The sequence below is a fragment of the Geotrypetes seraphini genome, chromosome 8 (assembly GCF_902459505.1).
Source record: "Geotrypetes seraphini chromosome 8, aGeoSer1.1, whole genome shotgun sequence".
Classification (NCBI taxonomy): domain Eukaryota; kingdom Metazoa; phylum Chordata; class Amphibia; order Gymnophiona; family Dermophiidae; genus Geotrypetes; species Geotrypetes seraphini.
In genome coordinates, this window is record NC_047091.1 from 71,569,040 (window position 1) to 71,584,443 (window position 15,404).

Genomic DNA, 15,404 nt, shown 5'->3' on the forward strand with positions numbered 1-15,404 from the left:
ATTGAAATAGCAACAAGAGTAACAATTGAAGCAAAAGGCTTGCTAACCACAGGCTCAGCAACTGCTACACCACCTCAGTGCAAACATAAGAACAAATGTGCAATCTGAAAATAGTGATTCATGTTGTGTGCTCAGGCAGCCTTGGTAATTTATTTACACAGTCCTGAACCTCCTGTAATGACTCAAAGACTTTCTATCTAAAATCCCAAAAAAATCTTTAGGACCTCTGGATAGAGAAACATAAATCAAATTTTGTGCTCATATAAAACATTGCAGAGGTGTAAAATGTCTGTGCCTTTCCAAAAGAGCTAGTGAATAATCTTGAAATATACACACTAGTTCCCCGTCATATTTTAGAGTCTCTTTTCTCCTCGTATAGGTGCAACAATTCTTCCTTATGAGCATAATTATGAATTCTCAGAATGACCACTCAAGGACAAGGTTCCCCATCTCCTTTCCAGCCCAAGCTGTGTGTGCGCTCAAGATAAAAGGGCTCCTTATTTAAGAAGGAAGGAAGCTCCTTTGAGATCTAACTTTCCAGAATATGAGGCAGCTGCTTCTTAGAAATCTTCTCAGGTATCATACCATACCATACCATAAAATACAGATTCTTATATCCTACAATTTTCAACTAGGATTCAATGCGGTTTACACATGTACAATATCGGTCCCCCATTTAAAAAAAAATGCAAGCCACCACCCCTTAACAACAGTCCTACACCCCCGATGACCCCCCCAGAACCAAAATAGAGGCAGGAGGGATGCCCACTCCCTCCTGCTACCGGATGCCCCTCCTTGAACCATTTCTGAATCTCTATATTAGCAATGGTGAGAGGCGCTTGGGGCAGTAGCGCCCCTCCCCCACCCCCACCTCCACACAATCTATCCCCACCCTCTCCTTCCCTTACCCCTTACATCTGTAGCACTCCTGGCGCAAGCAGAAACCCTCATGTTGCTGTCACACCAGCGTTGGCTTGCCTCTGTCACTTCCTAGGTGCGGGTCCCAGAAATGATGTTAGAGGAAGAGCTGAGACTGGCACAACAACAGGTTGGTGGTTGCTGCTCATGCCAGGAACGTTACAGAGGTGTGGGGAAGGGGGGGTCATGGAAAAATCAGGAGGGGATGGACAGGAGGACGGATTGCTGCGCCCTCATCAAGATGGCGCTCGGGGTGGACTGCCCCCCTTTACTACGCCACTGATTAAAATGGCAGCAGAAGGGATGCCCAATCCTTCCTGCTCGCAGGCCTACCACTCCAAAATGGTGGGTCTTCCCCTTCCTAGGGGAGGGGCCTTAGGCATCTGAGCCAATCAGGGCTTTAGGCCCCTCCCCATGAATTCCAGGATATACTGGGAAGGCCTGCCATTTTGGAGTGGCGGGACTGTGAGCAGGAGGGACTGGACATACCTCCTGCTGTCATCTTAATGTAGAGGTTCAGGGGGGTGCATCCAGTGGCAGGAGGGAGTGGGCATCCCTACTGCTGATTTTTTGTAAAGTGGGTAAGGGGAAGGGTCAGATTAGGGGGGTCCTGCATAGGGGCGGTTTGGCTCATTGGGGGGGGGTGTAGGGGGGTCACGGTGGCAGGAGAGGAGGAGAAATTGCGGTTACACGAGGGAGTGGGCATCCCTCCTGCCTCTATTTTGGCTACAGGGGGATGATATTGCATCTGTGCCCATAAAAAAAAACCCCAGACAGACCTGTCATTATTTTGGGTGGTATTAGCAATCCAACTATGGCATGCAATGTTAGGCCATCGATTGGATAGCTCATTTTAATATTAATGACCTCATTTTAATAGTAATGAGGTTGTTTGCATGCCAGAGTTGGAGAATGTACGAACGCACGGAAAACCTCATGGTTAGCCGTTTTCAATGTCAGGTCGGCAAATTTGGTCAGTTGCTAAACCAGTGAAACTGGTTTAGCAACCATTGGTACATGATCGGAGTGTTTAGTGCATCTAGCCATGGAGCAGAACACCTCTGCTGCTGACTGTTAAAAAAAGTGGTGGAATTGCACTCGAGGCCATTCCTCTAGAAATTAATCCCTGGGTCAACGGGACTTATGTAGGTCAACAAGATTTATCTAGGTAAGAGCCAGTCTAACTGATTATCAGCCCTAGTATATTTTGTCACCACACTCCAAATTGATTGAGAACAGAAGAAACAGACATAAGGGTGGACTTTCTGGGGGGTCATTATATAACAGGGCACTTGAGTAGAGAAGGCACTTAGGTCTAGAAATTACATATATTGTATACCTTTAATTTAATTTTAGCATGTATAATTTGCTTCACCATCAAGTTCTAGTCTAAAAGAAATACAATCAAATAAAATGATCTTAAGACCTTTACATAATCAAAGTACAGTCTATTCAACATATAACAAAATAGAATCCAGATAACAATTCAATTCCCAAGGACAGAAATCAATATCCAAAATGTTTTTGAAAAAGTCAAGTTCATATGCCTTTATAAAATCCTACGCCAAAGCAGCCACACAAAGTTAACACCTGCTCTGCGGCAGGTGCAAATTAGTCTGCTGGGAACTGTGTGTTATAAAATAGATACTAAGTGCTGATCCCACCCCTTCTCTGATCATACTCTGTCCAGAGAACCCTACATGCATATTGCATAAACCCCTCCCCCTCCCGTTTTTACTAGAACGCAATAGTGGATATTGGCACAAGGAGCCGCGCTGAATGCTCCACGCTGCTTCTGACGCTCATGCATTACATTACATTAGTGATTTCTATGCCACCAATACCTTGCGGTTCGAGGCGGATTACGTAAAAGTTTTCAGAAATTACATAAAAGTTTACAGGAATAAGAGATGTCGTAATAGTTACATATGAATTACCAGAGAGTTGTCGAGATCTAAGGTGGTAAGTGTTGGGTAAATAGAAGCATTTAGCATTAGTTGGGTAGTTGGGGGCATATTAGAGTATATTAAGGGTATAGAGTGGGTAGGTGGGGTTTGGGTAGGAACTGGTCGTGTTAGATAGGTTTTATGTATTTTTTGAAGAGTTCCTATGAGTGTCAGGAGCAGCTTGAAGCATTCAATGCACTAATAACTGCTATTGCGGTTTAGTAAAAGGGGAGGGATTAGGTGTTGTGTTGTCTGAGTAAGGGACTAGGACTTGTATACTGTCTTTTTGTAGTTACACTTTCAAAGGGCTTCTTTTACGAAGGTGTGCTAGCGTTTTTAGCGCACGCACCAGATTAGCGCGCGCTATAGTGCGCACTAGCCGAAAATCTGCCGCCTGCTCAAAAGGAGTCGGTAGCGGCTAACGCGTGCTATTCCTCGCGTTAAGGCCCTAGCGCATCTTCGTAAAAGGAGCCCAAAGTGGTTTACATATATACAGGTACAGTAAAACCTTGGTTTGCGAGCATAATTAGTTCCAGAAGCATGCTTGTAATCCAAAGCACTCGTATATCAAAGCGAATTTCCCCATAAGACATAATGGAAACCCAGACGATTCGTTCCACAACCCCGAAACTTTAATACAAAATACTATACATACTTGTATTGCAAGACCTCGCTCGTTTAGAACTGTCACTACACTCCTGCAGTGTCAGAGAGAGAAGAACCATCGTCTCAGTTGTGATGATGTGACGCGTGTATACTGTATGCACTTGTTTTGCCAGTCTTTGCATGTTTAGAACAGTCATTACACTCTTGCAGCGTCAGAGAGAGAACCATCGGCTCAGTTGTGATGTGTGTATACTGTATGTACTTGTATTGCAAGACCTTGCTTGTATATCAAGTTAAAATTTAATCAAATGTTTTGCAAAACACTTGCAAACCAAGTTACTTGCAATCTAAGGTTTTACTGTATTTATTTTGTACCTAGGACAATGGAGGATTAAGTCACGAAGAGCAGCACTTGGATTTGATCCCATAATCTCTGGGTGCAGAGACAGCAGCTCTACCACTAGGCCACTCCTCACCTTTTACTTTTAGGCATGTAAATACTGGGGCGATTTATGGTTGCCTAATTGGAAGAATAAAATTTTGTTCTACACAGTTAAGTGACTTATAAAATTATCTCCTTGATGGGTTTGAGTCTGCTCTAGTCAAAGGCAGCAGCTCCCTGGTAACCTGGGGAATGAGCGGCTTTAAAAAAAGCATATGAAACACCCTGCTGTGCCAGACCAGTGGTCCATCAAGCACAACATTTTGCTTGTGATAGCGGCCATTTAATTCTCTTGGAAATATGAAGCAAAACTAAACTGGGGTAATCCATTTCCGACTGTGATACCTCGGTGCACCTTGCTAATAATTATCCTCCAGAAATTGTCAAAACCTCTTTCAAATCCAGCTGTACTATTAGACTTGACCCCATTCTCTGGCAACAAATTCCACAATTTAATTGTGCACTGACTGAAACTGCTATTATTATTGTTAGGATTTATTTACCACCTTTTTTGAAGAAATCACCCAATTACTTTCTTAAATTTATTGTAAATCTACTACTAGTTAGTTTCACAGAATGCCCCCTGCTCCTAGTACTATTTGAAAATGTAAATGATCATTTTTTATTTATCTGTTCCACTCCACTCAGGATTTTATAGATCTCTTTCATATCTCCCTTCTACCATCACTTTTCCAAGATGACGGGCCCTAACATCTAGCTTTTTTTTTTCATAAGGGCGTCATCATTATTTGTTATGTCTTCTAAGCAGCTGACGAAACACTAAACAGACAAGTGTGGAAGATGCTCCTGTCTCCCTTATGCACTGACTGAAATCCAGCTTAGGTGAGATCCTTTGACATCTCATCTGTCTTGGCCTTCCTAGACCTCTTTTCCCTTCTGGTTCCAGTTCATGGCTTGCCTTGGTATGCTCTATAAATCCACTTTTTGTAAGTGTTCAAACCATTTAAATTGTTGTAGAGTTACAGGAAGCAGTAGCAGGGCACCAATGCCTCCAGATGGATCACAAGATGAAGGCCTACTGGAAGCACTTAACCATGAAAGCAAAAGCATGCAGTAGCTCTGAGAATCCCGTGCAGTAGAAATGGCTCTTGTGAAGAGTGGGCTGGCTCTGGAGGAAGAACTCCATCCTGCGATGCTGAAAAAAATGCTGGTTTGACTTGTGGAATAATGGAATTCTTTTACACTACTCAGATGATGGTCGGTGCCCCTTAAAAGGCATGGTCTTTCTCAGATTTAAATGTACTGACGTAAAGGTTGGCCAAGAGTGTGGAGGTGTGCAGCCACCCGAGGGGCAAAGCCGGAGCCATCTAATAAAGATATTCTTAAGGAATAACATAGATGAGATGCTGTGTGCTAAAAATGAAGATGATGCAATTGCATGGAAGACAGCCCTTCTGCACCAAAAAGCAAATCTGGTCTTCTTGTATAATCCCTATGATGGTCTTTATAACACTGTGCCCCTGCAAGCCCACCATGATGCATCTGTCCATCCTGGACCCTACTACAATAACAGAGTGCCTGGAATGACCCAAGTGGTTGCCCCTGAGGATCCTTACTACATGGTGAGAAATAACTGGGCACTGGGGAAAAAAATAAAAATTGTAGTATCTTACTAGCTGGTGGCTGTTTAGTTGTCTCTCTTATTACCTTGGTATTAACCTTATCTTGCACTAACATGCAGGATTCTTCTTAAATGGCATGAATCAAAACCATCTAGTCTGGAGAGTTTTGCAAATGACAAGGTTTCTGCACCATATAACAGAGTGGGTATCACTATCACAGTATCATCATACATATGCATCTTCATTTGAGGTTTTAGTTTTTACTGGCCCCATCTTACCCAATCTGTTCACCAATGCAAATAGGGATGGAGATGGGGTAGACCCTGATCGATGTTCCGAGGAACTAGGTAAACTAAAGGTAGACAAAGCGAGGGGGCCAGATGGTGTGCATCCGAGGGTACTGAAGAAACTTAGGGAAATTCTGGTGGCTCCACTGGCTTCTCTAGAATCGGGAGTGGTACTGGAGGATTAGAAAAGGGTAGATGTGGTCCCTCTCCACAAAAGTGGAAGTAAGGAAGAAGCAGGGAATTACAGGCCGGTAAGTCTGACTTCTGAGGTAAGCAAATTAATGGAAACGCTTTTAAAACAGAGAATAGTGACATTTCTGGAATCCTGTGGCAACCTGGATTCACTAAAGGCAGGTCTTCTCAGACAAATCTGATCAATTTCTTTGACTGGGTGACCAGAGAATTCACTAGATGTGTTTCTTTATGTTTATTAAAATCTTTATATAACGCATATACAGCCAAACAGGATCAAAGCGGTTTACAATATAATTCAAACAAAATTATGAAAAGAACTCCATTTAAATAGAAAAGAAAAAGAAGGAAATAGATAACATTTCTAATACATAATATCCTATAACATCCAAATTAATGGAAATAGATAACATTTCTAATACATAATATCCTATAACATCCAAATTAATTAAATTAAAAATCAGTTAATTAATTAATTTTTAACAAATTAAAAATTCTAAAAATGTATAAATGCAGATTGCAGTCCCAAATTCATATCCCGTAAATTTAAAAAGGCAAGTTGAAAAAATATGCCTTTAAATGTCTTTTGAAATTTTGAAAAGATTCTTCCTTTCTCAATTCTACAGGCAAGCTGTTCCATAATATTGGGACTAAATAAAAAAAATGCACAATTTCTAGTCGAGGCTTTTAACAAAGCCTTTGACAGTATTCCACACAGGTATATAATAAATAAACTGAGTACCTTCAGGATGGGACCCAAAGTGACGGACTGGGTCAGGAACTGGTTGAGTGGAAGGTGATAATGGTCAATGGAGGAAATGGATGTTACCAGTGGTGTGCCTCAAGGTTTGGTTTTTGGGCTTGTTCTTTTTAACATTTTTGTAAGTGATATTTCTGAAGGGCTGTAAGGTAAAATTTGCCTCTTTGCAGATGATACCACAATCAGGAATAGAGTACACACCCCTGATGGTATGAATAATATGAGGAAGGACCTAGTGAAACTTAAAGAATGGTCTGAAATTTGGCAACTAAAAAGTACAAGGTCATGCATTTGGGTTACCAAAACCTGAGGGAATGGTACAGTTTAGGGGGTGAAGAACCTTTGTGTACAAAAGAGGAGCAGGACTTGGATGTAATAGTATGTGATGATCTTTAGGTGTCCAAACAGGTTGAAAAGGTAACGGCGAAAGCTAAAAGAATGCTAGGGTGCACAGGGAGAGGTATGGTCAGTAGGAAAAAGGAGGTATTGATGCCCCTGTATAAGAGTCTGGTGAGACCTCATCTATCATAATAAAACCCTAAGCACGCATGCGCACTTACAACTTCATGATCCCTGCCTCTGTGATCTGTAGCTCTGTGGCAGTGTTTGACGTGTTCAGCAGTTTGTGTGCGGCGGACCCATTTTCTTTTGGTTTAGTTTCGGCGGGTGGCATCAGCGGCAGACCAGGGTGTGTGTGTATGTGTGTTTGAAGCGGCGGTAGGCCAGACAGTAGGTAGCAGCAGCGGGGGCTGGTACGGGGGGGGGGGGGGGCAGGCTTCAGCTTCAGTGCTGGAGGGAGGCAGGCAGGCAGGCTGGCTTTAGTGTGGCAGATAGGGAGGGAAGTAGGCTGGCTAGCTTCATGGGAGGGGGGTGGGACAAAGGCTGGAAGGCAGTGGGGGGGAATAGGAAGGAGCACTGGGGGCACTAAGGACATGGGAAGGGGCACTAAGGACATAGGAAGGAGGTACTGGGGGCACTAAGGACATGGGAAGGAGGCACTGGGGGCACTAAGGACATAGGAAGGGGCACTAAGGACATAGGAAGGAGGCACTGGGGCTCTAAGGATATAGGAAGGAGACACTGTAAGCACTAAGGACATAGGAAGGAAGGAGGGAGGGAATAGAAAGGGACAATTGTTGGGCCTGAGTGTAGAAAGCAGCCAAGGAGAGAGACAGAAAGAAAGAAAGACAGACACATCTACTCTAGCCAGTGGCGTACCTAGGGGGGGGGCGGGGGGGGCGGGCCGCCCCGGGTACCAGCCCTGAGGGGGTGTTCCCGGCCTTGCCGCTCAGTCCCCCCCCACGCCCGAAGGACCGCTCGCCCCACTGACCTTCCAGCACACCTATGAAGCAGCCCGCAGCAGGATCGCGACGTCAGCAATCCCTCAGCTGCTTGGGCGCTGCTTCCTGCGCCGCGGTCCCGTCCCTCCTCTGACGTCAGAGGAGGGGGCGGGACCGCGGCGCAGGAAGCAGCGCCCAAGCAGCTGAGGGATTGCTGACGTCGCGATCCTGCTGCGGGCTGCTTCATAGGTGTGCTGGAAGGTCAGTGGGGCGAGCGGTCCTTCGGGCGTGGGGGGGGCAGTAGCTTAAGGTAGCCTGGCGCAGGAAGCAGCTCCTAAGCAGCGCAAAGATAGCTGACGTCGCGATCCTGCTGCGGCTGCTTCATAGGTAGTGCGGGGAGGCCAGGGGGGCGAATGGTCCTTCGGGGTGGGTCGGGGCATCAGGCCTTCAGGGTGGGGCGGGCGGGCGGGCAGGCAGACTTTCAAGGGGGAGGGGGGTGACAGGCAGGCAGGCAGGCCTTCAAGGGGGGGTGCAGGTCTTCGGGGGGGGGTGCAGACCTCCAAGGGGGTGCAGGCCTTCAAGGGGGGGACAGGCAGGCAGGCCTTCAAGGGGGGGACAGGCCTACAAGGGGGGGGGACAGGCCTACAAGGGGGTGCAGGCCTACAAGGGGGGGGGACAGGCCTTCAAGGGGGGACAGGCCTTCAGGGGGGTGCATGCCTTCAGGGGGGGTGCCGACCTTCAAGGGGGTGCAGGCCTTCAAGGGGGGGACAGGCAGGCAGGCCTTCAAGTGGGGGGACAGGCGTTCGGGGGGGTGCAGGCCTTCGGGGGGGGGGTGCAGACCTTCAATGGGGTGCAGGCCTTCAAGGGGGGGACAGACAGGCAGGCCTTCAAGGGGGGGACAGGCCTACAAGGGGGTGGGACAGGCCTTCAAGGGGGTGCAGGCCTTTGGGGGGGTGCCAACCTTCAAAGGGGGGTGCAGGCCTTCAAGGGGGGGGACAGGCCTTCAAGGGGGGACAAGCAGGCAGGCCTTCAAGGGGGGGACAGGCCTACAAGGGGGTGGGACAGGCCTTCAAGGGGGTGCAGGCCTTTGGGGGGGTGCCAACCTTCAAGGGGGGGGCAGGCCTTCAAGGGGGGACAAGCAGGCAGGCCTTCAAGGGGGGGACAGGCCTACAAGGGGGTGGGACAGGCAGACCTTTAAGGGGGGACAGGCCTACAAGGGGGTGGGACAGGCAGACCTTTAAGGGGGGATAGGCCTTCAAGGGGGGACAAGCAGGCAGGCCTTCAAGGGGGGGTCAGGCCTTCAAGGGGGGGACAGGCCTTCGGGGGTGCAGGCCTTCGGGGTGGGTGCAGGCCTTCGGGGTGGGTGCAGGCCTTCGGGGTGGGTGCAGGCATTCAGGGTGGGTGCAGGCCTTCGGGATGGGTGCAGGCCTTCAGGGGGGGACAGACCTTCGGGTGGGGGGTACAATCCTTTGGGGAGGGTGCAGGCCTTCAGGGGTGGGGTTTAGGCCTTCAGAGGGGGACAGACCTTCGGGTGGGAGGTAAAGTCCTTCGGGGGGTGCAGGTCTTCAGGGGTGGGGTGTAGCCCTTCTGAGGGGGGACAGACCTTCGGGGGAGGGGGGTCCTGGTGTAAAAGTACACAGAGGGAGAGAGGGAAGGGGGGGTTCAAAGATACGTGCATATGCCAGACTTTGGGGGTTAGAAATAATGGGTCTAAAAACAGAGGAGTGGGAGAGAGATGGTGCATAATGGGATTTAGGGAGGGAAGGAACAGAAAGGGAGAGAACTTGGAAACAGGGGATGGTGTGGAGGGGGAATAGAGATACTGGATAGGAGGATAGTTGGGAACAGAAAGGGAGAGATGGTGGATCCTGGGGTGGTGGGGAGTTGAGAAAAGGTGAATCTGTGGATGGAGACAAAAAAAAGGAAAGATGCCAGATCTCCGGGAGAGGGAAGGGAAACGGAAGGGGAGAACAGAGATGGCAGACGGATGGTTAGCACGGAGAAAGGAGACCCTGGCAAGCAAGACAACAAGAGCCTGGGACCAACAAGATTTGAATATTGATCAGAGAACAAAAGGTAGAAAAAATAATTTTATTTTCTGTTTTGTGATTACAATATGTTAGATTTGAAAAGTGTACATGAGACAGCTTGAAATGGGAACTTTTCTATTTTTGTGAATGGCAAGGCTGAGTTCAGTTAAAATATATGCTTTATAAGAAAATATAATAATGTGTTTTATAAAGTTTATAAGCATTGCTGGCATACTCGGTGAGGTGTTCCTAGTGTTGGTGGTGGTGGTAGCATGTCAGTGTGTTGAGAGGAAGAGGTAGTCTGGGAAATTCTGCTGAGCAAACTCTGGGCCCATTTCCACCCCCAGTTAGTCCACTCCACTCAACTGGTTCACACACTGAGTGGGTCTTTGGGTGTTATTTCTGGGTAGTTGTTTTAGAATCTCTTCCAGTGGTTTGTCAGTATCTCCTTCTGGTCCAAGGAAGGAAACTTTGTCAACCTTAGCATTGACCTTCAGAATATGTTTGTAACAGCGCTGCTTGTGTGGCATTAGGCTATGTAGTGATCGAAAGAAAAAAACAGACCTTTGCACATTTTTGCACTATATGGTGGGTGTATGAGGAGATTCATTTCCTGCACATTTTTGCACTATATGGTGGGTGTATGAGGAGATTCATTTCCTGCACAGTTAAGTCCATGTGAAGTTACCTTGTGCTGTATTTGACATCTAGCAAGGTCTCTGTTTGGAAGGAAAGATCTAAGCTTAAAAATGAAGTGGCCAGAAGTTATGTTAAAAGTAGATAGCGTAGCTGGTTTTAAGAAAGGTTTGGACAAATTCCTGGAGGAAAAGTCCATTGTCTGTTATTAAGACATGGGGGAAGCGTCTGCTTGCCCTGGATTGGTGCACTCAGCAGCAACAAATACTAGTTTTGGCTGGCTCTTTCCCCGCATTTCTCCTCTCTTCCCCACGATTTAATATCCAGTTCAGGCAGTAAGTAAATGCATCGGCAGGGGGGGTCTGGTAAGTCTTGGGGGCTGGGGATGGAAGGTGAGAATCAGTTCTGTAGGCTATCAGAAATTTGCTTAATTATCTACTCACACAGAAAAGCAGTAAAGTCAATAGGTTCTCTGAGTGGGAACAACCTGTTTGATCTTGCACTCTTGTGATTGACCAATTGTTTATCACTGTTTAATTTATCACATTGATTAATTTGAGCACACCTGAGGTGTCCTATGATGGTGTGCACTGCAGGCAGAGGAGCCTTATTGTGTAAAGCACTGGAGAATTCTCTCCTCTCGCTTACCTCTCACGCTGAGGATACCCTGCTTCAGTATAATCATTTATATGATTTATCTTATAAACATTATTACGTGGTCTTTTCCTCAAGTGCTGAGACATCAGGTTGTTCCCACTTGGAGAACCTATTGACTTTTACTGCTTTTCTGTGTGGCTTTAACATTTTTGCTATTCAGTATACCTAAACTATTATTCAGTAGAAAAAATATGGTTTGTTCAATCAAATCCTGTGTGGACATTGGACTTCTATGAGTGAATGTTCTGCTTGATTGAACAAACTAAATTTTTTCTACTGAATAATAGTCTAGGTACAATGAAAGTAAATAGCAAAAATGTTTGAGTAGATAATTAAGGAAATCTTTTTCATATTGCTTGCTTATGGACTGGGAAAAAAGACTGTTCAAGCAAATGTCTCCAGAACTGCTTTAATGGAAAAATGTGATTTTTTTTTTTAAGTACTTTGTGAAATTTATTGTTGTTGTGAAATTTATTGTTATACTTTGTTTAAACTTAAAAAGCGGTGTCATTAACAGTGAATCTAATCGAAAAATCGATTCAACAGGGTGAATCGAATCGAATGAAATATTTTTCTCTGAATCGGGCAGCACTATTGGCTACCATGAGAATGGGCTACTGGGCATGATGGACCATTGGTGTGACCCAGTTAGGCTATTCTTATGTTATGTTCTCATCTGTAGGGGCCTTTGTTTTCACTTCTTATTTTAATGTATTTTTTTCCTGGGAACTTATCAGTGTTTTTTTATAATGGGAACAAAAATGGAAGAGAATTAATGTGTGTGGAATGGGGGGGTAACTAATTTCTTCAGCTAAATAATTCAATCCACTTCAAACAGACATAGGAGAACTCACGCACCATTCACACACCCTCCAACCAAAAACGTCAAAAGAAAAAAACTGTTCGACAACCTCCTAGCCATTCGAGCTGCAACACTTGACCCCCAACTCTACAACCTATTGACCTCGACCACAAACTACAAAACCTTAAAAAAAGAAATAAAAACCCTTCTATTCAAAAAACACATAAAACCAAACTAACATAATCAGAACTGTCCCAAGCATCACCTGCAACTACTCCATATGTACTTCTGATGTCATGACAATTCAGACATAATTTATGTTATGTTATGTTTGGAATAATGGTTACATAAATGAGGTTCAATAAAAGAAAATTTTCACTGCCTGTTTCTATTCTGACCATTTATTCCATTTCATGGTTATTGCAAAAAAAAAAAAAAAAAAAAAATTTTCCATGGGGGGGGGGGGGGTGTCAAAAAATGATGGGCCCCGGGTGCCACATACCCTAGGTACGCCACTGACTCTAGCACATCTACTCTAGCACAATATTCTAAACACTTGTTTAGAATATTGTGTACAATTCTGGAGACCATACTTTCAAAAAGATATAAACAGGATTGAGTCGTTCCAGAGGAAGGCAACTAAAATGGTCAGTGGTCTTTGTCATAAGATGTATAGAGACAGACTTAAATATCTCAATATGTATACTTTGGAGGAAAGGTGGGAGAGGGGAGATATGACAGAGACATTTAAATACCTACATGACATAAATGTACATGCATGGAATAGTCTCTACTGAGAGGTGGCAGTGGCGTACCAAGGGGGGGGCGGGAGGGGCAGTCTGCCCCGGGTGCGAGCCCTGAGGAGGTGCTCTGGCGTCTGTTCCCCCCCCCCCCCCCCGACGTCTGGTTCTTCCTCTCTGGCCTCCCCGCACCATTAAGAGTACCAAAGCAGCCTGCAGCAAGATCGCGATGTCAGCGATCTTGTGCTGCTTCATGCTGTCCTCTGCCGTGGTCCCGCCCCCTCCACTGATGTCAGAGGAGGGGAGCGGGTCCGTGGTGGAGGACAGCACAAGCAGCTCAAGATCGCTGACATCGCGATCTTGCTGCAGGCTGCTTCTACTCTAAATGGTGCGGGGAGGCCAGAGGGGAAGAACCGGACGTCTGGATGGAGGGTGGGAGGGGGGGCGAGCGGTCCTTTGGGGTGGGGCAGGCAGGCCTTCAGGGGGAGATGCAGGCCTTAAAAGGGGGGACAAGCCTTCATGGGGGGAGACAGGCTTTTGGGGGGGACAGGCAAGCAGGCCTTAAAGGGTTGACAGGCAGGCAGGCCTTTAAGGGGAGGGGGAGGGGCAGGGGGTGGGACAGGCCTTCAAGGAGGTGCAGGCCTTCGGGGGGGTGCAGCCTTCGGGGGGGGTGCAGGCCTTCAAGGGGAGGGACAAGCCTTCAGGGGGAGATGCAGGCCTTAAAGGGGGGGGACAAGCCTTCATGGGGGGGAGACAGGCTTTCAGGGGGGGACAGGCAGGCAGGCCTTTAAGGGGGGGACAGGGGGTTGGGACAGGCCTTCGGGGGGGTGCAGGCCTTCAAGGGGGGTGCAGGCCTTAAAGGGGGGGGACATGCCTTCATGGGGGGAGACAGTCTTTCAGGGGGGGACAGGCAGGCAGGCCTTCAAGGGGGGGACAGGCAGGCAGGCAGGCCTTTAAGGGGGGGGCAGGCCTACAACGGGGTGGGACAGGCCTTCAAGGGGGGGGCAGGCCTTCAAGGGGGTGCAGGCCTTCGGGGGGGTGCAGGCCTTCAAGGGGGGGGGACAGGCCTTTGGGGGGGGACCCTGGTATAGAAGTACACAGAGGGAAGGGGGTATTCAAAGAGATGTGCATATGCCAGACTTTGGGGGGGAAGAAATAATGGGTCTGAAAATAGAGGAGAGGGAGAGAGATGATGGATCATGGGATTTAGGGAGGGAAGGAACAGAAAGGGAGAGAAATTGGACACAAGGGATGGTTTGGAGGAGGGATAGAGATACTGGATAGGAGGGTAATTGGGAAAAGAAAGGGAGAGATGGTGGGCCCTGGGGTGGTGGGGAAGGAGGGAGAGATGCCGGATGAAAGGGTAGTTAAGAAAAGTTGGATCTGTGGAGGGAGATGAAAAAAAGGAAAGATACCAGACTTCCTGGGGAGGGAAGGGAAATGGAAAGGGAGGACAGAGATGACAGATGGATGGTTAGCATGAAGAAAGAAGGAGACCCTGGCAAGCAAGTTATCAGAAGACAACCAGAGCCTGGGACCAACAAGATTTGAAAAATAACCAGACAACAAAAGGTAGAAAAATTAATTTTATTTTCTGTTTTGTGATTACAATATGTGAGATTTGAAATGTGTATCCTGCCAGAGCTGGTGTTAGACCGCAAACGTGAGCTAGGATTTAACAGAGAGAGGAAAAGTCTTTCTTTTTTGTTTCTTTATTTTATTTACACCACAGCGCCAGTGTGGTTAGGAGAAGCCAAAATACTCAACACAGGGGATGAAAAGGCTATAAAACCCACCAGGATTTTTGAAAAAAATCACCCAACTGGGCAGAAAAATCGAATCAAAAAACCAATTAAATAGGCTGAATCAAAATTTTTCTTCCTGAATCGGGCAGTTTGCGCTACTGTCTCAGACTTTAGGACCTGGGATTGGGGAGAGATGGCATCCTCAGTACTTTATAATGCAAGTGAAATGAGGATTTGGTCAGACTTTTGAAGGGTCTACAGAAGAAAAATATTGTATAGGCCGGGGACATGAGACAGCAGGAAATGGGAACTTTTCTTCCTTCTATTTTTGTGAATGGAAAGGCTGAGGATGTCAGAGAGTTCAGTTAAAATATGTGCTTTATAAAAAAAATATAATAATGTGTTTTATAAAGTTTATAAGCATTGCTGGCCTACCCAGTGAGGTGTTCCTAGTGGTGGTGGTGGCGGTGGCGGCAGTGTGTCAATGTGTTGAGAGGAAGAGGTGGTCTTGGAAATTCTGCTGAGCAAACTCCGGGCCCATTTCCACCCCCCAGTTAGTCCACTCCACTCAACTGGTTCACACACTGAGTGGGTCTTTGGGTATTGTGCCTAGGTAGTTGTTTTGGGATCTCATCCAGTTGTTTGTCAGTATCTCCTTGTGGTCCAAGGAAGGAAACTTTGTTAACCTTAGCATTGACCTTTTGTAACAGTGCTGCTTGTGTGGCATTAGGCTATCTAGTGATCGAAAGAAAAAACAAAAAACAGACCTTTGCACATTTT

At 46.6% G+C, this 15,404-nt stretch overlaps 1 protein-coding gene and 1 pseudogene across 1 annotated transcript in view; one reads left to right on the forward strand and one right to left on the reverse strand.

The window, feature by feature from the left end:
• Positions 1-15,404, reverse strand: part of NRXN2 (neurexin 2) — a 1,565,743-nt gene that overhangs the window by 226,728 nt on the left and 1,323,611 nt on the right. The window lies entirely within an intron of this gene.
• Positions 4,919-5,549, forward strand: LOC117364811 (annotated as a pseudogene).